The 27,119-nt window shown below is 40.0% G+C and overlaps 1 protein-coding gene across 1 annotated transcript in view; it reads right to left on the bottom strand.

Moving 5' to 3' along the window:
- The window catches only part of LOC114028696, a 468,075-nt gene that overhangs the window by 43,860 nt on the left and 397,096 nt on the right, over positions 1-27,119 (bottom strand). The window lies entirely within an intron of this gene.

Below are 27,119 nucleotides of genomic sequence, written 5' to 3'. Positions count from 1 at the left end.
CCTTTCTTCATTTAGAATTCATTCCAAATGCCACAGGAAAATTTTCATGTTACAGATTGACACTAAGTATTTTCCCCCCTCCTCCTACCAACACTTTTCCTGATGTTTTACTCAATTTTTCTATAAAGAAAACTAGGGGGAAATCAACCAATCAACATTTATTAAGTTCTATTATTCGCCACGCACTGTGCTATGTACTAGGAATATAAAAAGAAGCAAAGGACAGTCTCTGTCCTCAAGGAGCTTAAAAGACCTCTTTGTTGAAGAGTCTAAAGTTATTCGGGGCTAGAGAATTTCCATTTATGGAAAATTTGATTTCAGAACCCATTTAGACAATCCCTTTAGAGATGGATCCAACCCTTTCATTTTACAGATGAGAAAAATGAGTCCTAGAAAAGTCAGATAACTTGCTTAGATTTATTACCTGTTATTTACAGGTAAATAGCAGAGTTGAGATTTGAACCCAGGTCCTTAGATTCCAGATCCATTGTGATCTTTAAGTAAAGTAGACTTAGAATGCTGAAGCTCACATAATTAATGGTAAAAATTTGGTTCTCATCTAAATGCACAAAATTTCCTTGGTCCTTTTAAATCAAGGAATTAAATTACCAAAGGAGAGATTACAATTAAAAGAAAGCACTTCCTGATAGGGAGGGTTGTTAAATGCTAGAGTGCAATATGGAGAGAAGCTTGGGAATTTCTTTCCTGGGACTACTCTTTCTGAACCAGAAAGACCCTTGTTTGGTTCAGATGATTTAGTTGAAGCCTGGCTATAGGGGAGGAAAGATTCAGGAAGATCCACCTTACAGGATTGTTATAAGGAAAATGCTTTGTGAACCTTATGGCACTATACAAATATGAAATATTATTAGTAGTAATGGTAATAATATATAACAAGACCTCTGGAGGTCCTTTCTAATCTGACAGTTTGGTGATTTCCCTGGCGCCTTTTTATTCCTGTCTTTCTTTGGAAGTTGTGTGTACAATCCCAATGCCCCCACAACATGAGAATGAGAATGAGTATGTGTGTGTGTGTATCTGGCTTATCATAAGAAAGGGAAGGGAAACCACACAGGATTGACCTTTGGAGGGAATAGTAACAAAAAACTCAAGCAGATGCACAGGATTAAAGTATTTTCAGGTGAATGCTTTGATTGATTGCCCAGACCAGCCTAGCTAAAGAAGAACACAACTTACTTGCTTTCACAGTGAGCTTTGTTCCAGCCCCAAAGGTTAATGTGTCTCCGCTAGAACCACACAGTACTCAGTGCCATTGCAATAACCTTGATGGAGTCCTTTGGGGAGACAGGTAGAGGTGGAACTGGAGGTGGGGGTGCAGTGGGGAGGGATGATGGGAAGGAGAGAAAATAAAAGCTAGAATGACTGCTGATGGCCAAAACAACCTCCTAGTAATTAGGTTAGAATGGGTAATGAATACTAATAACTTAACAATTTCCCAGCTTGATTATATTTGTCTCTGGAAGAACAGGGCTTGGTGGAGGCTGAACCTTTCTGGAATCAAGTGAAAGAAGTTACTGATCTGTTTGTGGTGTTTCATCATTAGTGCCTACTATTTTCATCTAATTTCTATCTATTTCTACCTAATTTCTGCCCGTCTGCCTGCCCCCCATCTCTCTCCCCCACCCCCAACCTTGTTGCATATATTTTCTTTGCTAGATTGCATAGATATTAAAAGCTCAACTACAATGCCCCCGGGGATACGTGCATTAATAACCTTGTTTTCCAACTGGTATCACGAACCACCCAACACAAACCAAGCAAAGAAAACACCACCTGTGTTTTGACATCTTCTGCATGATGGAAGATGGGTTTCTTGGGAAGAATAATTAGCTGGAAAGAAGAACTTACTTGGTGTCACTGTGAGTTTGGTACCCTTCCCGAAAGTGCATTTATAATCTACAGAGCCAGTACCCACACAGCATTTCCCTGCCTTGCAAAAACCTAGCAGGGGCTCCAACAACCTGACCACCCATACTCAGGCCAGGGGCAGAGGGAGAGAGCTCTCAGAGTCACAAATGCAATAATAACTGGGTCATGGACAAAATGTTGCTAATGGGGCAGAGGAATGTGACACCATATTGCAGTTGAAAGCATCCTAAATTTGGAGGCCGGTGACCTCGGTTTGAATTTTGTCTCTGTTACTTGCTACCTGTATGACCCAGATCTCAGTTTCTTCTGTAAAATGAGGGGGCTGTACTAGGTGGTCTCTAATGTAATTTCCAGTTCTAAATCTGTGATCCCACGATCTTACAACTGAAACATAACTTGTGAATTTCCAGCGTAGGATTAGAATGTATCACCTCTAAACTCCCTTTCAATTAATTCTCTGATTTCGCCTTCCTTCCTTTCTTCCTTTCATCATCTAATCCCTTGCCTCTTATATAAGATGAGTTTTAGGGAATTGCCTGAAACTCAGAGGGGTTAAATGACTTGAACCTTGGTCTACCTGACATCAAGTGCCTTACTCTATTCTCTACACCACACTACGTCTCTAGGCAAGACCATACCTAAATTAAATGTGTATCCTGTTATTTTTTTTTAAAGACCTTCAGAGAAGTAGAGGACAGTCCCTTTTTAGAGGTTTGTTTTGACGTCGTTTGCCTGGCCATGCCATAACCTCTGCCTATTTAGGAATTTCATTTTATATTTAGTTCAAACCCTGCCTTGCTTCCTGTCTTCAGGGAAGAGAGAGGGACATGGATTGTCATTTCTTACATAATAAACTTTCACATACTTGGAGTTAGCTCTTAAATCTCTCACAAGTCCTAAGGTTCCTGAGCTAATAAATACCCCAGTGACTATTCTCCTCTGTTAAAGGTTCTAGGTCTGATAGGATCTGGGGAAGGGACCTCTAGGTTGGGATTGGCAGACAGAGCTATGAGGGGCTATTTCAGGATTATTTTGAGATTATCTCAAGACTAAAATAAAATGGAGGGTCTGAGGAGGGAGTCAACATCTAACACAGTGACTTGTCCACCATAGATACTCAACATATGTCTGTTGATTGGCTTTATAATTGCTTCCAAACATCTTACTGTCCCTGTTTGAAACAAACTATGCTATTCCAGCCAGAGATTCTTGGAGTCCCAACTATTCTTCAAAACAGCAGAAATAACTCCTTTCCATGGGGTTGCCATCCTGAGGAAATGAGCTGTTACAGAAGTAACACTAAGGAAGGAAGGTTAGGGGCACTTACTTGGAAACACAAAAAGCCTTGTTCCCTTTCCAAAGATAAGTGCTTGGGTGCCCTGTATTTACACAGTGATTTCCACTACAGCAAAAACCTAGAGAGCTTGGTGATGGTGTCTTTCCTTGGTAACTCCCCAGTACCCTTATTAACTCTGTCCCCAAGGCAGTAACAACTGGATGACATTTCGTGAAACCCTGTAGACTCATAAGCCCTTAGACTGGAAAACATACTAAAGGAAGCTCATTTCTGGCCTCACACTGAACTTTGCCCAATGTGACATCTGAGATAAGGAAGAGAGGCTGATTTTCCAAAATGGAGAATTGGATGTGGAAAAATGGCATGAATGGACCAAGAAGGCCCAACAGGAGAAGTTGTTCTTGGCTGATCTATTGGCCTTATTGGCTCTGACATCAAAATGTCCTTCCCGTGATATCTCACCCAGTCAGGGAAGAGGGAAAGTAAAAAGAGATTGGCGCCAGGATCCATGCAGATTGTGTGCAGTAGTTAAATGGAAATTTACTTGGGGATGCAGGATGAGGTAGTGGCCAAGGTTAGGTTGGTACTATTTCCAAAATCAGCTTAGTCAGGGCCAGAAGCTATACTGGCTTTAGGAATGTATGAGAAACCATGATGAGGGCTGACCCCATGGGATGAGCTTTAGAGATGAACTTTCTGAACAATGGATTCTGAAAGTTTTAATCTCTCCTGTGCTCCATAATCAATCAAAGATACAATTTAATGAGTTAAGGAGGGTAACACAATGACCAGATATTTTCTAGTTTGCCTTACAGGGCAAACTGCCTTTTGGTGAAATTTTACCATGTTGCCAAACTACAAATTTTGAGAGCTGAGCATGGGACCTATAGGAGGTTTTTCCACTAGTTTGGCTTTAAGCAACCTGTCCTTCTCAAAAAAAAAATAAAAATAAACCTACTCAAAAATTAAAAAGAAAAGAAAAGGAAAAGATCAATTAAAAAAAGCACAGTCACTTCTTATTGGAACCAAAGGGATAAGGAATCAATGTTAGGGGAGTATATAAACAGCACTTACTGGGAGAAACTAGAAGCTGGGTTCCTTTCCCAAAGGTCCATCTGTTTGCATTATTCACACAGTGATATGACTTACTACAAAAAATGTCAGGTGAGACCTCCCCAGGAGACAAGTGTACCCCTCCTGCAAAGATATCTCCTTCATGGGGCTTTTAGATGCCCACCCTGGTCTCTTCTACCATGGTGCACACGCTTCATTATCTCTCTAGCTATCTTTATCTTTCCACCTCCCAGTTGTTTTGCTTGAATTTTATGGTGCTATAGCAAATGTACAGCAGGGAAATTGAATGACCTCATCTGACAGCAGAGAATGAATAATAAAGCAACAATTCAACAAACTCTTTTCCGATATTAAACAAAATTCTATTATGTTGCTGCCGACTAAAGTGGCTGGGCAGACAGCCATTGAGATAGAAATCCACTTTCTCTAGAGCCAAGGTGGGAAAGGGGTGGAAATGAGAGTCATCTCCTCCAAGATAAACGTCTCCATTTCCTGCTAGTAGAGCTGTGTAAGGTGTTCTTGAACCCAAGACAATTGTGTTTCTTAGTTACATGCATTCTTCTAGCTCTAAGTGTATGATACTATGACCCTTAAGCTACCATTAAAGTCATCATCACCGAGACAAGGAGATTTAGCCTGGACATAATCAATACCTCTTAGACTCTGCATAACTTTGCCAACTATTGTCCTTAACATGCATCCCATCTGAGAGAGGACTTTTCTCCTTCTTTTAATTTTAAAAACCTATATTTTTTAGACTGTGGTCAATTAATACTAGAGCCAAGTCTGGGAACTGGCCCCAGACTCAGTGCTCACAAGGATCATCAAACACCCATAAAAAAGTGTAACATAAGAAGGTAACATTGTTCAGCCACCTCTGTGTCTATGTATTCTTCTGGGACAATGAAAGACCAGCGACAAAAGCCCATTCCTTCTCTCCTGCTCAACTCAACCAGCCCACAAGACATAGCTTTTCATACAGTTGTTCAGTGACAATTCAACACAGGTCCAGCAGTCATTTTGACTAGACCCTCAGTGACCTTCATAGACTTAGAGAGCCAGCTAGTGTATACAGCTCTGTCCTGGCAAAACAACAGCTAAATGACTCCAAACACACTATCTTATCCTGAAGGATCTATTGGGTAGGCTATTTCACAGTCTCCTTTCTAACAGTTTATAGAGTTTAATAATTTAGTAAACTTGACAGTTTGCATTTCTTACCTTTGTGCACCTTTCTGACTACTAATAAGGGCGTTGGCATGTGGGCAGTAGTAAAACTAGCCTAGACTTTCCTGGCTTCCTTCAAGTCCTAACTAAAATCCTATTTTCTATAAGAAACCTTACCCCCATTCCCCTTAATGCTAGGACCTTCCCTCTGTAATTATCTCTAGTCTATCATACACACACACACATACACACATGTATATTCTTTGTACGTAGTTGTTTGCTCGTGGTCTCCTCCATTAGATTGGGAGCAAGGACTATCTATCTTTTGCTTTCTTTGTATTCCCGGCAATTAGTACGGTGCCTGATTCAAAATAGGCACTTAATAAATGCTTATTGACTGACTGGGCAAAGCCTATACCTGTTGCACCCTCAGCAAGGTCCTTGCCTAATCACTTAGGTGAATCTACAGTAACCACTTTTCCCAGTTGGCATTTGGATAGGACCAGCTGCCTCTGCATCAATGGCTTGGGAAGGTTGATGGGAGTCCTTGCTACTCCCAAGCACACAAATGCAGCTAAATCCATTCTTGTCATTTCCCCCCAAGTGCCACTTATCCAGTCTCCCTCCCTTCTACCCGCTTACTCCCCCTTCTCCTTGCAGGAATTGGTCATAAGGTAAAAAGCTTGCCATCATGCCTGCACATTTCATTTCACATGAATTTCATTTTGGATGTTTTTAAAACCATCTGGGCTCATCCATTCATGCTTGGATTGTTTTTCCCATTTTAACTGAGTGGCAAACCAGATTTTTCAGTGGAATTTTGACAAGCCACAGATAAAGCATGGCCATTTGCTAAAATTGGACAATGTCTGCACTTCTTATTGGTTCCTTTAGAATACAAAGTGTGGGCAGTAATTTTGAGGAAATAAAAGGCACCTTATAAACATGATTATTGTTTAAATGAGAATGATTCTCTACTTTGAGTGAAACAGAAGATTGGCCTGATGGGAAAAGTAATCATAAATATAAATAATCACCTCCAGCATTCTAGTTCATGGCATTTTTGTCCCCTGTCACTCATATATCCAAGCTCAGAAGCCCTTTGGAGGAAGATATAGAATTATTATATCAAAGTAAAATTAAAAACACAAATCAGGTTTCAGTCTTCATTGAATTCATTGTCTAGTAGACACTTGACTGGTTGTCAGGAAATGTGGGTTCTAATCCTCACTCTATTGGTGTGATTTTCCCTAGGAAAAGGTAAATTCCTTGAGGGCATGGACTTTTTTCCTGGTGGTGGTGGTGGGGTCATCTTTGTATCCTCAAAACCTAGCATAGTTTATTTCAATTTAATCATATAACCATTAGTAAGTCACAGTATCTCTGGACCTCATTTTCCTTTTCTATAAAATGAAGAGATTAGATTATATGATCTCATGTTCATTCTGGCCTTAAAATTTTGTGAGAGAAACCAACATCATACCTCTACCAAATTTATCAAGTTCTCATTCTTTTGGTCATATTTAAGTGGGATACTTCACACTTACTGGGTTTTACTTGTAGCTGGGTTCCACTTCCAAACACGAGTTTGGTGTTATCATTAGACCCACAGTGCTTCTTGCCCCAACTAAAACTTCTGGTGATAGTACTTATGATTCTCACCCCCCTTTTGGCAAAGGGACTTGTAGGCTACAGGTGTTTTTCTCCTTGTCTTTGAGAGATGGCCTTAGGGAAAAGTTGTTTCTGCTATATAACACTAATGATCTTTTTATTTTGGAAGGCCACATTTACGACTTTTCTCATTAACTTCTCTCAAAAAAGAAAGCAACCATTAGCTCCCCTTTCATAGGATTTAAAGCTAGCACCCTGGAGTTCATTTAGTCAAACTTTTACTTTATAAATGAGGAAACAGGTGAGAGGAGTTAACTGAATTGCACAACTTCACCCAGGGAATAAATAAATAATAGCTGAATTTGAACCTAGGTCCTGTTCTTACTGCAGATCCAATATATGTCCTATCCCCCAACTCTACCATGCATTTATAGGATTTGATCTACCAAAACTAGGTCAGATGACATGCTAAGGATTTTTACTTTCTGTCTCAGGTTTTGTGACAGAGGCTTTGAACTTAACCTCACAATGTGGGATAGAGTAGGTATTCAATTCCAAATCCAGAGGGGAGTGGTGTTCCCAACATTGTACCCAATGTCACCCAGTGCTGAGCTTTGTCAGGCAGACTTCACAAAAAATCTCCCCCAAAGATGGGAAAAATATTCATTTAACCTGGAATAGCAGATTATCATGCTATCATGAAAAAAAGAGGTAATCTAGAAGAGTGGAAAGAGTCCCAAGTCATGAGTTGGAGCCCTATCTGAGTCACTGGTGGGTAAGTGACCTAACTTCTATAAGCTTTGGTGTCTTCATCTATAAAATGAAGATATTGCTTGTACCACCTTCCTCACAGTGCTGTTGGAAAGAAAACTCTTTCTAAACACTAAAACACCATATACATGTGAGCTATTATTATGAAAGAGAATTACTTTGGTTCTAATGATAGAGCTAGACGGAGCACCTAACTCTCTAGGACAAGGGTAAATAGCTCTACAACACCCAAGGGCTGCATTTACACAACCAAAGGAAGAGAGAGGTGAACAATGATCTGCCAGCATATAATCCATGTAGATAATCTATATCACTTAGACAGAACGAGAAAACTTTGTCCTCAATTGTTGTCCCCATAAGGGTTATCTAGTGAATTAGCCCTGTTCTCTGCTTCTCACTCCTTGCTGCAGAGATACTGCCAGGATGACAATAGCCTGCAAGGACCTGTCAGAGTCTGCCAGCAAATGAGGATTGAGGGCAACAGGGTCAACCCTCATTTCCACCAAATAGCGGTTATTACCTCCCGTCAGTGCCACAAACACAGAACCAACCTGACTTACTTGACTGGACAAAAAGTCGAGTTCCGACACCAAAGACAAGCTTGTTGAAACTGCTCCCTAAAGTCACAGCCCTACATGGTCTTACAATAACCCTGGGGAATATTGTTTTCCCTTCCCATGTAAAGCAGGCATCGAGGTTGTGAAAACCTGTCATCTTTTCAAACTTATCCAAGACTCTTTAGGTTTGCATCACATTCTCTTATTCCACTGATCTACCACTGATCTAGGGTTAGCCTTAGGGCTCTGTAATACATGGCAAATAAACTAGACCAAAGGTTCTCAAGTTTTTTGTTCTCAGGAGCCTTCAACACACTAAAAATTATTGAAGACACCCTCTCCCCTGACCTTTCTTTTTTTTTATGTGGGTTATATCTACTGACATTTTCTGTATTAGAAATTGAAATGTCTTAGTATTATTATGAAAATAATTTTCACCTTGAGTACTGCTGAAAACATCTGGGTGGGGGGCCCAGGAGTCTCTGGGCCACATTTTGAGAGGTACTGAACTGGACAATTCTGACCTTCCACTGGCTGCAAAAAAGCAGCAGCAGGGGTGATTTAAAAAAAAAAGAGGTAGATTTCTCGTTACTTTTCACTTACTCTATTAGGGTGGTATCTTTTCCTTCTTCAATTTTTTCCTCAAAGGGAAAACAGACTGGGGTCATCCTTGGGAAATAATATGGACCATTTGGAAGTAAATTAAATAATTTCTTCTCCATCTTCTTCCTTTCCCAGCCCCCCCTCCCCAAGAAAAATGGGAGTCAATCCATTTATTTATTATGTAATTCACACTTATACTAATAGGACCAAGCAAATGATTTTAAAGAGCCAGGCCAGTGACTTAGGACAGGGCCTGCTGCAAAAAAGGGGAAAACCTCATTTGCTTCTAATGCATTGTCTCTGACAGTTCAAACTGTTCTTTAAAATATTCTTGGAACCTAGTCTATTACTTAATCGGTCTCTTTTTCCTCTTACAACCATTTTTCCAGAGACTTACCTGGCTTTACAATTAGCCTTGTCCCTGCTCCCCAGTTCCACTGATAGTTGCTATTCCCACAGCCATGAAAACCTTAACAAAAACCACCATTGTCCTTCTAGGGAGCCCATTAGAGATAAAACTCAGATAGAGAGCCTGAAGCAGAGCACATAAAACAATGTCAGAATATTGACTATTGAAGATTATTTGCTCATTTAATTACATTTGATTCTCCTGCCTATAATAGATTCCAGGCACAGATGATGAAATCCAATGATTAAACATCAGAAGTCAAGAGAGGTCTCTCTGCACATAGGGGGAAGCATAATTCATAAACAATTTTTAAATTGGGGGAACTGAACTTGCTTTACTTTCCCTGTTGTTTTAAGATGGAAATGCAGAAGATAGAAACAAATCGTTTGTTTAGAGTTATGCCCTAGTGATGCCCTAGCTGACCATTCTCACTGCTGTTATGATTTTAGCAGCATTATGTTCTGAACTTAGAGATTAAGGCATTTAGTTTATTGAAGGCTTCTAGCTATGAGAAACATCCCAAGAAAAGGGCTGAAAGGCAAAAGGATTTTGCACTGTTTAGGATGAGTCAACTCTCTCCTCCTTTAAAGAAAGTGCTTTTTACATGTTGGTTGTTTAAATAAAAATATCACTTAAAAACCACTTCCTCATTTTTATCTCTTACCTGGGAAAACTTTTAATCTGGTCCCAGACCCAAAAGTTAGCTTGGAGTTAGATACATCATAAGCACAGTGACACAGTCAATTACAAAAAACAAAATCAAACAAATAAAAAAAAACCCTTCTCTATTCTGATCAGTCCTTTTTCACTCAGGCTCCATTCACCTTCCAATCAACTACAGCTTTCCTTCTTCCAACCTCTCTCCCCCCCCCCCCCCAGATTCCAAACAACATCAAGCTGCAGAAAATCTCTGGAAGAATTTTTAACATTTTCACAATGAATCAATCAGTCTTTATTTCATTCTTTTCTTCTTCCTCCCCACAAATACCCAGTCTTGGTTTTGTTCTGTTGTCATTCTTGGCAAGAGATATTCAAAGAAAGTAGAGCATTTTAGTTGTGAAAAGCCTTGGCCCATATCATGAGAGCTAGCTTCAAATTCCAATTTTTATAAGGGCTCATGGGATTCAGAGCTGGACGGGACCATAGAGTTCACTCTGTCCAACCCTATATCACTTCACAGATGAGGAAACTGAGATGAAATGACTTGCCCAAGACTACACATATAGTAACACAAGCAGAATTTCCTATTTCCAATGTATCATTATGTTGATGTCTTGAGTGTCTTTTGCAGATGACAACCTCTATTGAGCTTCCTGCTATTGATAAGATTTTGATCTGATTCTCTTTACCCAACAGAGGATGCTGTAAAGATATGACCTACAGATCTTTTCAGTAAGAGGGATTATCCAAATGTATTTTAAGGCAACGGGAAGAAAAAGTGCCTTGTAGATGCAGGATGTTATTAATAAGAGGTTTCTTAGACAAGGCATAAAGTCCCTGAAGTTAAATGTGGGACTTTTCTTTCAAATAATGATGAAAAAATAGTTTTGTCTTTTGTGTTTTCCATCAAATTACAAAGTTAATAGTTGAACAAATAGTTGAATAAACTAAATGAAATAGTCTATAGATGAATCCATTTAGTACCCCTCTGCAGAGGGGACAGAATTGAAAAAGGTCATGTGAGCTAGGTGACCTCTTCTGCCCAGGGATAATGGATCCTCCCAGAACATAACTGGCTAGGCTTTTAGGATATTCATGTAGACTGTTGCTTCCACGTACCATGTTCTTAGATTTAGAATCAGAAGGGATCTTAGAGGATGTTTCATCCAAACTACTGAAATTGAGGCCAAGAGAGGTCAAGTGATCTGTCGAAAGCTACAGAGGCAATCCAGGTTTCAAACCTGGGTTCTCTAACTCCAAATTCAGTACTATTTCTATTATACACTGTGCTGCCTTCCACTATTCCACTGACTTCCAAACGAGTTAGGCACATGGTTTCAGAATGCAACTGTAGCATCTTACTGGTCCTCTACTGAGAATGTTCTCCCTTTCTTCTTCTCTACTGAATCACATCCTTCATGACTTCTGAGAACCAAATGAACAGCTATCTTTTATGCCATTTTTCTTTATGGATGTCAGTGTGCTTTTTTCTAAGTCAATTGAGACACCTTTTAGATTATCTTAATCTTCTTAATAGTTAAAGCTGTTGAGTCTCACTGGTGATTAACTGGGGAGATGAAAAAAAGCAGGCATGAATTAATTTCTATGTGAGTTAGAGACGCACTAGCTCATAGACAGATTTAGTGAATGTCAGACTCACCAACAAAAGGACCTATAAGTTTCTGACCTATAGAAATGAGAAGATTCACTTACTTGGTCTAACCATCAACTGAGTGCCAGATCCAAACTGTTGTTTACCATAACCTCCATCTACACACTGACTGACTTCTCAACAAAAACTATGTCTACTTTGCATTCTGTAAATGCTGAATTTTCCTCCCCTAGATGGAAGCAGAGGGTTTTGCAGGTAAAGGAAACACCCCAACCCAGCAAAACAGGAAAGCCCAAACATTCTGAATAGGAGGCCCACTAATAACCGATGATATGATCCACATCATAACGCAAGCTATTAACTAGTCTGACTGAGTCCATGAATTCACCAAATTCTTTGCATGATCCTTCTTAAAAATATTCTCAGAGCTGGAAATAGGAATGGGCAAGGTAGGGGAACTGCCTAGGGCAGAAGGTAAGGGATGGGATGAAATGAAGGCCCCCTTAAAGATTCTTTTTTATAAATGTTCATATTTTCAAATGCCTGAAAATTCTCTTCTCTATGACAGATCAGTATTTACTTCAGGGTCAATGAAGTTGCCAAGATTACAGCAGAGGCTTGAGGCCTCCAAGTGCAGAGAAACTTGAGGTTACAGTTTTTAAACTTTGCCTACAGCATACAAATACCTTGCCCAGGCTCTGTTTTTTGGTCACTTAAGGTCCCTCTAGTCCTAGGGCTCCATTGTAGCCATAACAGTCATCCTCAAGGGCCTTCCCTGAAACTCAACAATCTCTAGAAATGCCACTGGGCAGGTCTCAGGTATATGCATGAGAGAAGTGTGGGGGAAGCAGGAGATAAGAAAGGGAGGAAGAGAAGAAAAAAGGTAAACAAGCAGAAGAGGGAGAAAGGAAAGGGGGAGAGAGAAATGATGAAGGGAAAGAGGAGAGGGAGATAAGAAATAAGACATAGACAGGAAAAGGGAGATAGATATCAAAAGGCCTTAGGCACTAGGCAGTAGCCAGAGCTTGACTGCTTGCTACCTTTACTCTGTCAGAAATGTTTCTTGAATGAGATTCAGAAGAAAGAGAATTGGGCAGAATGCCATTCTCCTCATCTTACCCTCTATGACAATATCTTACAAGTTGAGGAGAGCCAGTGTGGTATAGAAGGAATGCTTAATTGGAAATCAAGAGACTTGAGATCTTGAGTCCTGGATCTTCCAGTGTATGGCTGTGTGACCTTAGACAAGTCACTTGCTCTGGGTCTCTCTTCAGATGCAAATGAAGGGAATGAACTAGATATGCCCTAAAGTTCTTTCCTGCTCTTACATTCTAGGATGTCATGGAATTATTTTAGAAAGGTCAAAAATACATTGTACAGAGATCTCTACCCTCTGTCTCATTTCTGTGTCATGTATACCAAATTCTACCCAAGATGATGGGGAAAAAAAAGATACATAGAATCTGTTTTTCTCTTCCTAATTAGGTTGTCAATCTGTTTGGCTAAAATGTCTCATAAAGTATCTTAATCTCTTCCTAGGAAAAAAAGGAGTCATATAAATGCAAAATAGTCACTGCAATAATAAGTCAAATGACTTACTGTGTCTCTTTCCTTTGTTCTGGGAGGTACTGTTTAAAATAAAGGAATTTTCCTTTGTAGAAAGGACACAGACAGAACAGCAGTATTTTTTGTGTTTCTTTAACTAGGTCTACATAGCCCTAAGCAAAATGGAGTTTGGGCAATTATCCAGTTAATCTGATGCTCAATCTGGATCACTCAGGTTCCAATGTGAAATTTCTTTTTGGCTTGGGTCATAGGGACTGTGGACCTTTGTGTCACATTAACTGGATAATTATCAGCTCTCTATTTCATCTGGCGCTTTGTCCATCAACACAGCCACATTGAAATGGTGAATGTTCTCTGAGGCAATTGTTTATTTTAAAGGACACAGCTTTATAAATCCAAGTAATAATAACAATGATGATGATTTGAAAAAATTTGGCCCAATATTTATGCCTGTCTTTCTTCTCATTTGGGGAGTACAGTTGATAGTCCTAAATTATCCTTCCTCTACATTTCCAGGACCCACATCTGCAACAACACAAGGGTGACCTTCTTCCTGGATAGTCTTATCAGACTGACTCAGGGAAACTCATCTAGAAATTCATTAGGTACGGTGATACAGAGGGCTAGTCATTACAGATTAAGGTTTTCTCCTCAAGTGATGAAAGGCTTATGGGGAGGAACAGTGAGTCCAGTTTCCTTACAATGGATCAGCCTGTTAAGTGCTATCATTTGACACTGTTTAGTAAAACCTCTCTTCCTCAATATTACCCCCCCTCCCATTTTGCTAGTGCAAAAAATCTTTCCTGGCCTTAATTATCCAGCAAAATTATTTGTGTGGACAATCCTGAGTTGGATGGATTTCTGCCAGTGTTTGGCTTGGCTTTGCCCACAAAGAGCCAGCCATAAACATTTTGGAGCTCCAGGTTTGGCACCGATCTGGTAGGATATGCTGTGGTTTAATATTTACTGGTGGATGACAGTGAGCTTGGCACGGGATAGTTTGTACCAAAGACTTGGTCTGGTCCAGCCTGATCCCTGGCCTCTGGGAGATCAGGATCCTTGCTGAAGACTTCAACCTTCCTTTCTTTTTTTCTTACTGCTGCATTGCAGGGTTTTTTTTTTGTTTTTTTTTTTTTTGGCTTTTTTTGCTTGTATCTACCTGTCTGTTTCTTTGCCCAACCCGTCAGAGAAATCAATACACGGAGCAGACTAACAACATCCCCTTTCCCCTCGTGGGGACAATAACAAGAGGTAGGAAAACGGCATGTATTTCCAGGTACCCGGATCTAATTCTTCCAACATAAAGCCCCCTCCAAGCATAGGCCAGCACTATACTTTGGAGCAAATCTTGCCGGTAATAGGGAGTCTTAGATATCAGGTCTGCAATGGAAAGAAGCAGATTCAGAGATCTCTCTACTGGGGGTGTGGGTGGGGTGGGAAGAGACACATTTGGTATGAGCTAACACGAAGACTTACTTGGATTGACTGTCACGTTCGATCCCAATCCACAAATTAATTTAGCATTGCCGACAGCATTACACCATCACACAAGGCTTTATAGAAATCTACTAGGCCAACTTGCAGCAGGAAATCCCTTTCAATCCTTCAATCCAGCCAGTGTGCCTTTTTCAGTTTGTACTCTGGCCAGTGTAGCAGCAAAAGGACTATTTGGGCCTGTGGTAAATGCACAGTATCAGGAGGGAAGGGGTTTTCTGAGGTCAGCTAGTGTCTTCCACTGCCCCCGGGCTGGGCCGCCCTTTAACTTTCAGACAGAAGCCTCCGTGACCTGATTTAAAGAGCGCCAGAAAAGGAAATTCTATAACCAAAAATCTATGTCCAAGCTTCTCATGGCAACTCATTCCAGTATTTTACAACAAAGTGACTGAATTCTTAGCAAAATACTTAAAGGAGGAAAAAAAAAAGACTCTTTTCCCCTAGTTAATTTGTGTACCTCCCCCATGACAAAAGACAACATGTGTGCCCATTTTTACATATACATATGGTTCTGTATATAATCATTAGAGAAGCTATGAAAAATCAATATGAACCAGGATTTTTAAAAAAGGACCAAATTGAAGCTTAGTACTTTAGTTTCCTTGTGAAATTAGGGCCTTCATTATGGATTCAGCTCAGATACTCACCGGGTTTGACCATTAACCTTGTTCCCCCTCCAAACGTTAGTGCGTAGCCCGCATTATTATTCACACAGTGATCATCAGCTCAGTAAAAACCTCCCAGAAGCTGGGCTAAAGTTTCCCCCAAAGATCTTCTGGAAGGAGTGATACTATGCACTCACTGAGAATATTAAACAATCGTTACAGTAATAACCTGGCATGGAACCCTAGTGTCACTGGGGATATTTAGGGCTGTTTCTATACTAGGTAAAATGAAAGATCTTTCTAAAAGCTCCTAGAGTCATCTTAGGAGGGTGGCTTTCTATACAGACCTTGAAACTAACTCTGAAAGTGCTGGAATCTTCTTTTCTGTTTTGGTCAGCTATTCCTCCACTCTGTGTCCCCTTGGAGGTTTTGGAAATCACAGCTTCACCTGGACAAAGTGGAGTGTCCAGTGTTCTTCTGCTTTTGTAGAAATGGCTAGTGAGACTGTTCACACCAGAAGGGACTGGGGGAAGCCTTCATTGTCTAAAATATCAGAGAAATCAACGTGGCGCCCTCCTCACTGGGGCTTTTGCAGACCCTCTCTTACCTCAGTGATCCAGTGGCTCAGGTCCAGGCAGCTGCTGTCCAGCTGCCTGAATGTTTAAAAGGATTTTTACCATTTTTTGATCCTAGAGAAACAGATAATTGTGGATAATGGGCTGACCCAGAGCTCATGCTCTATTCTAGCTTAAGACCTTTGTCAAATCCTTATTCATAAATATGGTCACTGTGGATGGGACTTCTTAAGATCATAGAATTAGAAATATTAAGGGACCTTAGAGACTATGAAGCCCAATCCCTAACTTTCAGATGAGGAAATTGAAACTGAGAAAGTATAAATGATTTGTTCAGAGTCCCATTTTTGTTCCAGCGGACATTTTTACAGCCTTGTTGCCCCCTTTTTGAGAAAAATTTTTGGGGTTTTATTTTATGAGTCAACTTAAATGGAAATCTAGCACCAGAAAACCCATGGTTATGTATTTCTTGTTCTACGGAATAATCTCCTCCCCCTTTCCAAACCCCTGCCTACTTTCATAGCACCCTGGCTATAGACACGTTAAACATTTCATATCCCCAGAGGAAAACCGAGGGAAATCTAGGGAGGCCTGGCAGCCCAAGAATTACCTACTTGGATATACAGTCAATTTTGTTCCTTCTCCAAAGGACAGCTTCCCATAGCTGCTCCCTCCTATATTCCCACAGCAGTTATCCCCTTTGCAGAAACCACCCTTCACCCATTTCCTTTCCTAGTTTTGTAATCATTTGTTAAACCACATACATCCTAGAGCTCTTCCATTTAAAACAATAACAAAAGCAACCAAAAACAAGCAATGAATTGATTTCCCATAGAAATAGACACCAACACATTTAGACTGGGTCTATGTAATATAGATAAATTGAACCCAGCACTGAGACTTTTAAGTCCACCACTGTCTGCCAAGCCTGTCTCAATGGCAAGTGAGCAGTCGGTCCATTATTTCTAAGCCCCTAACATGAGGTACAGCAATACATAGCCTATTAGGCACAGTTAATTAATGCTTCAGTCCTGTCTTATTAGATCTGTAAGCCAAGGGCTCATAAAAATAAATATAGGGAACAAGACAGGAGAAAAATCACTTTAGGTCCCAGCAAATAACAGGAAAGTTTTGGGTTTTCTTAATTGGATCCAAGAGCCATCATTGATATACATCTATTGAGAGACTACTGAGTCTAGGGCGCTGTGTTGGGTGCTGTAGACCTCCCCAATTGCCCTCAATGCTAATGCCTTCCCTCCGAGATTATTTCCAACTTATCCTGTATATATCTTTTTTGTACATGGTTTTTTGGATGGTCTCTCCCATATTCCATAGACTGTATTAGATATGGTGAGTTTCTTGAAAGAAGAGATTTTTTTTCCTTTTTTTTTGTATCTTCAGTGCTTAGCACAAGGCCTGGCACATAACAGGCACCTAATAAATGCTTAATGCTTTGACCTGACTTGGTTCCAGCCCTTTGGAGGCTTAGAATTCACTTGAACAGGATACACCTTTAAAGGTAAATTACAATATAAGGTTGCAGAGATTAAGAGCCAAATGAGAAGAATTAATAATAACTCATATTTATATAGCACTCTAAGGTTTATAAAGTGAGTTCCTTTCAATCACTATATGAGATGAGTAGGACAAGTAGCATTTTCCCCACCTTATGGAGTGTGGGAACTGAGGCTCTGGGAAGTTAAGGGATTTTCTAGACCAGTGATTAGTTAGTTATCCAGGGCAAGATTGGCACCTCCATCTCTCCTCCCTTCAAGTTCACTACTCCAGTCTAAACTATACTGTCTGGTGCTGTATAGTTTCAGAGGAGTGAGCAATTACTGAAGGCTGGGGAGGTTTGGGAAGGCTTCAAAGAGGAAATGGGATTTGAGCTGAACCTTTAAAAACAGTAGGATTTAGATGAGCCCAGAGAGGGTATTCCAAGAGAGGAGAATAGCATGAGCAAAGGGATAGAGAGACAAATGTATCCGGCATGTGCAGGGCACAGTAAGTAGATGGCTGCATCTAAGCTTTTGTGTGTGGGAGTAATGGAAACTTTACAAAAGAAGGCTCTTGAATGCCAGGCTAAGGGTTATAAAAGACGTGGATTTTTTTTTTTTTTTTTTTTTTTGGTTAGGGTTGGGACAAGAGAGAAATGGAGATAGCAAGACTATGTACCAGCTTTAAAAGCTTAAGACTGCACTAAGATTTTTGGGACACTGTATATAGTAGGAAGAAATAAGGAGGGGAAAAGAGAAAAAGAAAATAGAGTATTTCTGCCATTTTCAAAGGAATCCTCAAGATCATTAACTAGTATATATTTTGTTTTCCTTAAAGAGTTAGCGCAGCTCTAATGACCAGTGGAGTGCACTCCAATACTGTGAGTGCTTCTTATCACAGTATGTGCCATTTACAAGCTCTTTTCTATTTAATTCAAATAGTGGTCATTTCAGCTTTAATATTTCACAATATGACTGCCCTTCATGACTCCCTCCCACCTCTCAAGTAGGATTCATGACCTTTTTAAATGATGTCTGCTTTTATTTTTATTTTGATACTCACACGTTAGCACCGTCACTTGGGTGCCCGACCCAAAGATGTACTTGTAGTTCCCTGTGTTAGTCACAGTGTTATATCTCTTACCACAAACCAATTCAGGTAGGCTTAAAACTGCTTGGAGCAGCTTGATGGCCAGAAGTCCCACCTTTCAGGCTAAAATCCCACTTTTTACAGGAAAGCCTTCCTGATTTGCCTTAATTCTAGTGCCTTTCTTTTGTTATTTCCAATTTACCTTTTTGTACTTAGTCATTTGCATGTTATCTCCCCATCAGATTGTGAACTCCTTGAGGGCAGAGATTGTCTTTTGCCTTTCTTTGCATCCCCATCACTTTGCACAGTGCCCAGTACATAGTTAGCACTTAATAAATGCTTATTGACTGACTGGTTATGGTCAGGGAGTAGTAGGGGTTCTGTTTAATTTTCTCTGTCCAACTGCTATTCAGTACCTATGGTAGTGCCTTATCTACATTACATACTCGGTAGATGTCTGATGAACTGAATTATTAATATTTTTCAAATTCCCTCATCCTTTTCTTTGGGTGGACATTGGATTAAGTCCTTTCTTAAATTTCTGGTTTATAGAGAATCAGTATAGAAAGACACAGTGACCACGACATAGGCTGATCACATTATTTACAGAACCTTGCAAAATATATACTATCTCTATTTGGGATATGAGATATCCCAAAGAGTTTCCCAAGAATAACACAGCTAGTATTTAAACCCATATCAGAACAGATTGGGCAGCTAGGTGGCACAGTGGATAGAGTGCTGGGCCTGGAGTCAGGAAGACTCATCTTCCTGAGTGCAAATCTGGCCTCAGACACTTTCTAGCTCTGTGACTCTGGGCAAGTCACTAAACTCTGTTTGCCTCAGTTTCCTCATCTGTAAAATGAGCTGGAGAAGGAAATGGCAAACCACTCCAATAGCTTGGCCAAGAAAACCCCAAATGGGGTCACAAAGAGTCAGGCAGGACTGAAAAATTATTGAACACCACAACCAGAACACAGTCTCCCAAATAAACATTGTCTGAAAGTAGTCCCTTTGTGATGCTGCAAACTTGTTCCATTCTATCTTTGCTGAAAGCATTTTCTTTTTAGCTTTTCCTTGGGGAATGCTTTCTCAGTTAGTTTAGGAATTGCACAAGAAAGCTAATCTTATTACTTTACATAACTCTCCTTTTTTTTTAACCAAATTTGATAATTTAATTTATTCACTAGTCTTAGCTCTGAGTAACTTGGTAGTTTCTGAAAAATCAAATCCACTTTCAAAGATCATGATTTGCCATCATCTTTGGACTATTTTAAAGGCCATATGGCTGATTCTGAAGGCAATTTCTAGAGAGGTGTTCAAAGCTGTTTTGAACAATGGCAACATGAAAAGGGAGGATTTTGAAGGAAACAATGTTCATCTGGATGAGACAGGCCTGAAACATTTGTTGGGGAAAAAAATAAGCCTTACTATCTTACAGCCACATTACAAGCACAGCAGATAGGGCACAGAGGAGACCCAATTCTTGTCCTAAAGCAGGATAGCTGACTTCAAGTACTGCATTTGAAAGGCTATAATATGGGAGAGGGATGAGATCAACAGGATCATGGATCTAGAATTGGAGGGGACCTCAGAAACCATTTAGTCTAAACCCTCATTTTACAGATGAGGAAACTGAGGCTCAGGGAAGTCAAATGACTTGCCTAAGGCCACGTGAGGCAAGAGACAGAGGATCTGAACCCAGGTCCTGATTTTAGAGTCAGTGTCTTTCCGTTGCACCACACCGAGTTGTTTGTCTTGGCTCCAAAAGGCAAAACTAAGATCAATGGGTAGATTTTGGCTTGATTAAGAAACTTCTTGACAATTAAAGGCTGTCTAAAAGTGGAAAGTAAGGTAGTGAGTTCCTCATTACTGAAAGTCCAAGAAGAGGCTAGATGATCACTATTTGGGGATGTTCCAACATTGCTTAGACTCAATATACTCCCAGATTCCTTCCAGTTCTGACTCTCCGATTTTTGGAAGAATACTGCTGAACTGTGGGACACCTGTTATTTTTGCTAATGATATGCTGATGCGGAATGTACCATATTCCTTATATGATTTACAAAATGCAAAAATATACAAAGATAAATATTCTGATCTTGGCTAATGTAAAAAGGCCATGACATTTTCTTTCCATTCCAGAATCTCTCTTTTTGATTGGCTCACACCTTAAGGCATTTCCCAATTTTAACAAATTCATTCCTCTTGATCTTAGAGAGAATAAGGGCATACTTTAGACTTCCCAACTCTAGCTTTCTTTTCCCCTTCCCATAGGATTAGCTAACTCAGTTTGTTTAAGGGACAGAACCTATATAGAAAAAATGGTCCTTTGCTTTTCTCCTAGTCAGATATTAGGGCATTTACCTTTCCGTGAGAATCAGACTTACTTGGTATTACAATGAGCTTCGTCCCACCACCAAAAGAGAGCTTGTTTCCTCCGTAGTCACACAGTTTTTGGATCCATTACAAAAAGCCCTGCCTCTGGGAGGGACTTTCTATGTGGGGAATATAACTTATAATTAACTCTGCCCTATTAGCACCCTTTTACTTTTCAACTATATTGTATGGCTTTGAAAGGGAATTGTATTAGGAGTTGGGAGATCTGGATTCTAATCCTGGTTCTGTCACTAACTGGCTATATGACCTTCTGGAAGTCAATTCACCTCTCTGAGACTCGGTTTTCTTATCCACAAAATGAATTGGTTTTACTAGATAATCTAAGTTCCCTTCTGGATCTAAAACACTATTAAACACCCGTGATCCCAAATAAGCCCAAATGCATCATTTTTATTCATCTCTAAGGATGTGATCCTTACAAGTCATGCGTCTTTGGGAACACTTTAGATTTCCTGTATTCTGTTTTCATTGGTTTACTGTAAAATGTATCACATTCTTTCCTTAAACTACAATGTGCATCTTAGACACTGAATAACTATGCAATCACATTAAAAAGAAAACTGGACTTCTGATTTCGTTGATATCGGGAACTCTCAGTGCATGAAAGCCTTCTACTGATGGCTATCAGCACCTGTTCTATAGCTTATAGTCTTAGAGGGTTGCACTACTTACTTGGCATTATAGATAGTTTGGTGCCAGGTCCAAAAGTGATCTTTCCTTGGCCTCCTCCAGAATTCACACAGCCATACAAGCCCTTACAATATCAGCTAGGAGGTGGCGCAGAGAGAGAGGGAGTAGGTGCTGTTTTATACCTTATGGTCTTAGAGGGCTGCCTGGGACACTGAGTACTTGCCACATAGGAAGCATTTAATAAATGCCCTATATATCTATCTATCCATCCATCCATCCATCTGTCTATCCATGCATCCATCTATCTATCTAGTTGAGTGACTTACTCATGGTCACCCAGACAATATAGTTTCAGAGGTGACAGTGAAGCCAAGACTTCTTGATTTTGAGGCTGGCTGTCTTTTTGCTATATGATGTTGCCTCTCAAATATTAGTACAGTTTGTCAGAATGCCCCAGACCTGATCACCCAACCCAGCCTTCAAAGAGCCATAAATTCATATCTGACAGAGTGAACAACAACCCAATAAGCAAAGCAATTAAACTTCAGCTGTTTCAACAGATCCCATTGGATCTGTTGATCCAGAAAGGATAATTAAGTAAACAAGAGAACTCACTGGGTATTATAGCCAGAGAAGTGCCTTTGCCAAAGGTAAGAATGTTGGAGCCTCCAGTGTTCACACAGTGTGCTCCCTTTTAACAAAAAGCTCCCCCCAGAGTCTGGAGTAAAAACTCCCAGTTATTCTGCAACTATTCACTATTTCTATCATGAGGAAGCCAGGTATTATATGGTCAACAGCTAACCTGGTGGTAATATTTGCCCTTTCCTCCAAATTCAACACATTAAATACCATCTATGTGCAAGAGACTTTGTTAGGCAATGGAGATATGGAAACAAAATAAAAACCAATCCCTGCCCTCAAGGAGCTTATATGCAATTGAAGGGGATATAATACATAAAGAGATAAGCAAACACAATATAATTTGAGGTGGGAAGAAAGCATTAACATTATATGATGGAAACATTCTACACAGGTCTTACAGGGCCATAGCTGATAGAAAATCCAAGTGTTTCTGGGAGATGGGAGGAATTCTTCAGGGTTTCCCATATCCCTTCATCACAATGACTGTTGAGAAAATCCCTTACATATGTGGGGTAGGAGAATCATTCACAAGAAGTCACTGAAGGGGAAGGGCCTTTATGTTGCCTTGTAAATCCCAATGACCTCCTAATGACTGGTAGAGAGACATGTGGAGTCAAGGACAATGTAACAGAAATGGTTTGGTCATTCTTCTATTACCCAAGACAAGAGAAATTTGATTATTTCTATTACAGCTCTATCTACAAACTCTATTGTTTCTATTATAAACATTCTGTAAACCCACTACTTACCTGGCATTATAGATAGTTTGGTGCCAGGTCCAAAAATAAGCTTTCCTTGGTTTCCTCCATAATTCACACAGCCATACGGGCCCTTACAATATCAGCTGGGTGGGGGCACAGAAAGAGAGAGAGTGGGTGCTTTCCCCCTAGTGGAAGTCTTGACACATCGCTCCCCTGATTCCCTTTCATAATATTAACTCATTTAGGAACCCAGAATTTTAAATCTGCAAGGGAACTTGGAGATCACCTAGTTCAAATCCTTCATTTCTCAGATGAGGAAACTGAGGCCCAGAGAGCTTATTATAAATATAATAATAGATTTTTATTGATATCTTCTGTTTTCACATTGCCTAGATATCTATTCCTCTGTCCTTCCATGAGAGCCATCCCTTATAACAAAAACTTACTTTAAAAAGAAAAAAAAAACAGCAAAATTGATCAACACACTGAGAAAAGCTCACCTATGGACACTGAATTCTGCAAGGGAGCAGAGGAAAGTGCACAGAGATTATTATTACAACCAATAGCTCACATTTATATGGTATTTTATGGTTTTTACAAAGTCCTTTCCTTACAACAATCCTGTGATACATACAGCGCAAATATTGTCCCCAGTTTATATAGGAAGAAACTGAGGTTCAGAGAAATTAAGGGTCTAGCTAGTAAATCTTAGAAGTAGGATTCAATTCCAGGTCTCTTGACTCCCCATCCAGAGTACCTTTCACATGGCTGTTCTGTAAGATGCTTGCTCAAGGTACATACAACTAGTGTCTTTATTTTGTTAAAGAGATCTAGGTACACAGACTGACTTGTACTGAATCCCCAAATTGTCAAGGCCACTCTTGGTGCATAAAGTTTTATTAGAAAACTCACATCTGAGCTCTGCTTACCTGATAGCAAGGATAACATTCATCGGGCAGGAGGTGTTAAGATATTAGGTTTCCTGGCCTTCCCAGAGGACACGTTATGTCTCAGTAGCATCATGAATGGCTATTTAGGGGCTCTATTCATCCTTCCACCTTCATCCTCCATGTTACTCTAACTGGAATGGAGCATCTACTTTAAAATAAACAACTACAACAATTTTCTTAAAAAAAAATAGAATACTTTATCTTACCAAGATTGAAGTGTGTGGCTCACTGAGGATAGTTTGGTATCAGGATTTGTCAAGACCTTTGCCTCCTAAGATACCATATTTAATGGAAATGTTTTTTTCCAAAACCATCTGCCGTTAGCCTACTGCTTTCCTTGAGTCAGAGTTAGTGCCTGACCTTGCAGGACTCTGCTTTTGAATGAGGCACAGTTAGCAATGCCCACATTGGCTCCTTAGCTGCAGGTATTGCTTACACTCAGGGAGAGGCCAGGAGATTAAATAAATCCCTACTACCTTCCAGCTAAAGATTTCTAAGCATTTAGCAAATGGGAATCCATCAATCCACCTGAGATCAGTCCACAGAAATGCCATTTTGTACATCTCATTTAATTAAGAAAAGTCCAGGAACTGCAGCACCCTTCCCTCCCTCTAATTCAGTTTAGTTTCTGACATCTTCTGACTCTGAGCATCTCAGGGCCTGTACTTACTTGGATTTACTACCAATCTTGTTCCTGCTCCAAAGTATAGCCTATTGTAGTTTTGACACAGCAGGGCATCCCTTAACAAAAACTTTCCTGGCTTCCCCAGGAAGCTCTGCAGAGTCCCCATCATTCTAGGGAGCAAGGAGGCTGGTCAGGTATCTTGAAAAATGATCCTCCCGTTCTGGTCTGCCTCATGGGGACAGGGCTCTCTCATTTACAGAGTTAAGTGGTCACCTGGTAGCCAGCGGAGCAAAACTGACAAGGAATCCAAACGAGGGTCCCCAGAGACACAAAGGTCTTTGAAATAGGTCTAGAATCCAATTGCTAAGGATAAATAGCTACACCAGGGCTTGGAGTAGGACTAATTTAATTTGGCATGGAAACAGAACCACCATTTCCCCTAGGAATACTGGTTGTGAGGTGCTGCTATACGTTATCAGAACACAAGATTTAGTGCCAGAAGGGACCTTAGACTACCCCTTCTAGGTCCTTAGGTGCAGCCTTTTGACTGAGTCTAAGTTTTACAGAACAAATCCTTTCATTAAGGGGATTTGTTCTGTGAAGTTTGGATTCAGTCAAAGTGCCTCACTTGAGGACCTAGAAGGCCACATGTGGCCTCGAGGTTCCCCACCCCTGGACTCTAGACCCCTCATTTTATAGATGCAGAAACAGAAATAGAGAGGTGAACTCACTTGCTTAATGTCATCCAGCTAGGTAATAGAGCTAAGATTTGAATGTACATCCTCTTATTCCAAATCTAGTGGTTTTTCTATTGCCCCCACCCTTTCTGGAGCCTACATAATTGATGTTTTTGCTATTGGTGCGAAACACTCAATCATCTATGCAGTTACATATTGTTATATACATGTTTCATATTTCTTGAGTAATGTAATGTGTTAAAGATTTTTTTGGGGGGGGGAATAAGAGGGGATGATGGCCAGGAAGGGTTAGTCCTATTCTCAGTGATTGTTTTTTTTTTTTAATTCCCCCTGGTAAAATGTAAAACATGAAAGTAAAACGATTGCCCTCATTATCACAAGAAAAAGCTATGTGAACACATAATCACAACTCAAATTTGTGTAAACTTCAAGGTTTGCAAAATTCTTTGCTTATGACCACGACATAAGTTATGTAGTAGAAGCATCATCATAATGACCATTACACAGATGAGGAAACTGAGGCTGGATATTTGCTCAAGATTGTATAGTTAATAATAATAATAATTTTAGTAAGAATTTGTATAGCACTCTAAGGTTTGCAGAGTACTTTTCATGTTATCTTGTTTGATCCTCACAACAGCCTTGTGAAGTAGGTGTTATTGTTATCTTTATTTTACAGATAAGGAAACTGAGGCAGAGGTTAAGTGACTTGCCCAAGGTCACACAGCTAATAAATGTTTGGGGCAGGATTTGAACTCAGGTCTTCCTGACTCCAACTCCTGAACTTTATCTACCTTGCAACCTACTTGCTCCTAGCATCTAGTAAGCAGTCAGCAGAAACTTGAACCCAGGTTTCCTGATTTTAGATGCAATACTCTTTACCACCATGTAACACTGCCTCCCACATTGAATCAAGTCCTTCAGAGTCCCCATAAAATAATCATTAGAAGACATTAATTTCTAACCCACCCAGTTCCCTCCCATTCATGCATTTCATAGCCTGAAAAGGTCCCAGGGTTGTTAGAGCTTTCTGGTCTCTGATTAAGAGGCATGGCATATGTCAGAGTCCTTTGTATACTGAGCTTGTGGGAGAAATTCTATTGCCCAGAGTTAATGTCCTGATGATAAATCAACCCAAAGGAAACACATAATTACCAAGATTCAAGAATTCTTTAGAGAGAGTAAAGGGCTGTATTCACAGGTGGAAATGAGACCTGATAGGAATTCTCAGTCCAACAATTGTTCTAAGATCACCTCCCATAGGAAGGAAGGAAAGGAGAGGAAAACTTTCTACTCTATTAGGTTTCCCTACTTAGTTGCATATTGCTATTTGAAAAAGATACACACTATCATGAAATGTCTTACACATAGCAGGCATTTATTAAATACTACTGAATTAAATGATTATTCCTGTTACTTACCAGGTGTTACTCTGAGTTTGGTTCCAGACCCAAAGACTACTCTGTTGCCACTTCCAGTATTTACACTATGATAAACTTGATAACAAAAACCTCAGGCTGGGTTTTCATCTCATCCTTACTCTTCATCTCTTTATTTAGGGGCATCCAGGTATCTCAGAAAGAACACTAGGGTGAGGGTCCTGTTAAGACCTGGGCTAATAACCTATGAACCATTCATCTGTGGGCTTGTTGCTTTCTATTTCTGAGCCTCAGTTTCAAAATGGAGATAAAAAGCCTTGTACTAGCTACCTTTGTAAGATGGAGTTTCACTATATAAATAGGATTTATTGCTGTGTGAGCTATGTTATTGTGATGTCCTTTTTTTTTTTTCAAGAACTCTGTCCACTCCAATCCTGAAGAGCAACAGAGAGGACACTGCAGGAATACTACATGGGTTTGTTCCTAGCTAACATAACCTACTTTGTTAGCTTACCTGATGGCACCTAATGGGTGGGGTAGTAAGATGTCAAGATTTGGGATTTGCATTATTAGGGAACTCATGCTGGAGGCCATTAGGAGTTTCAGAGTGATTTGGA

This window comes from Vombatus ursinus, unplaced genomic scaffold, assembly GCF_900497805.2.
Source record: "Vombatus ursinus unplaced genomic scaffold, bare-nosed wombat genome assembly UNPS02014894.1, whole genome shotgun sequence".
NCBI classification, from domain to species: domain Eukaryota; kingdom Metazoa; phylum Chordata; class Mammalia; order Diprotodontia; family Vombatidae; genus Vombatus; species Vombatus ursinus.
This window is presented reverse-complemented; position numbering and strand designations above follow the sequence as displayed.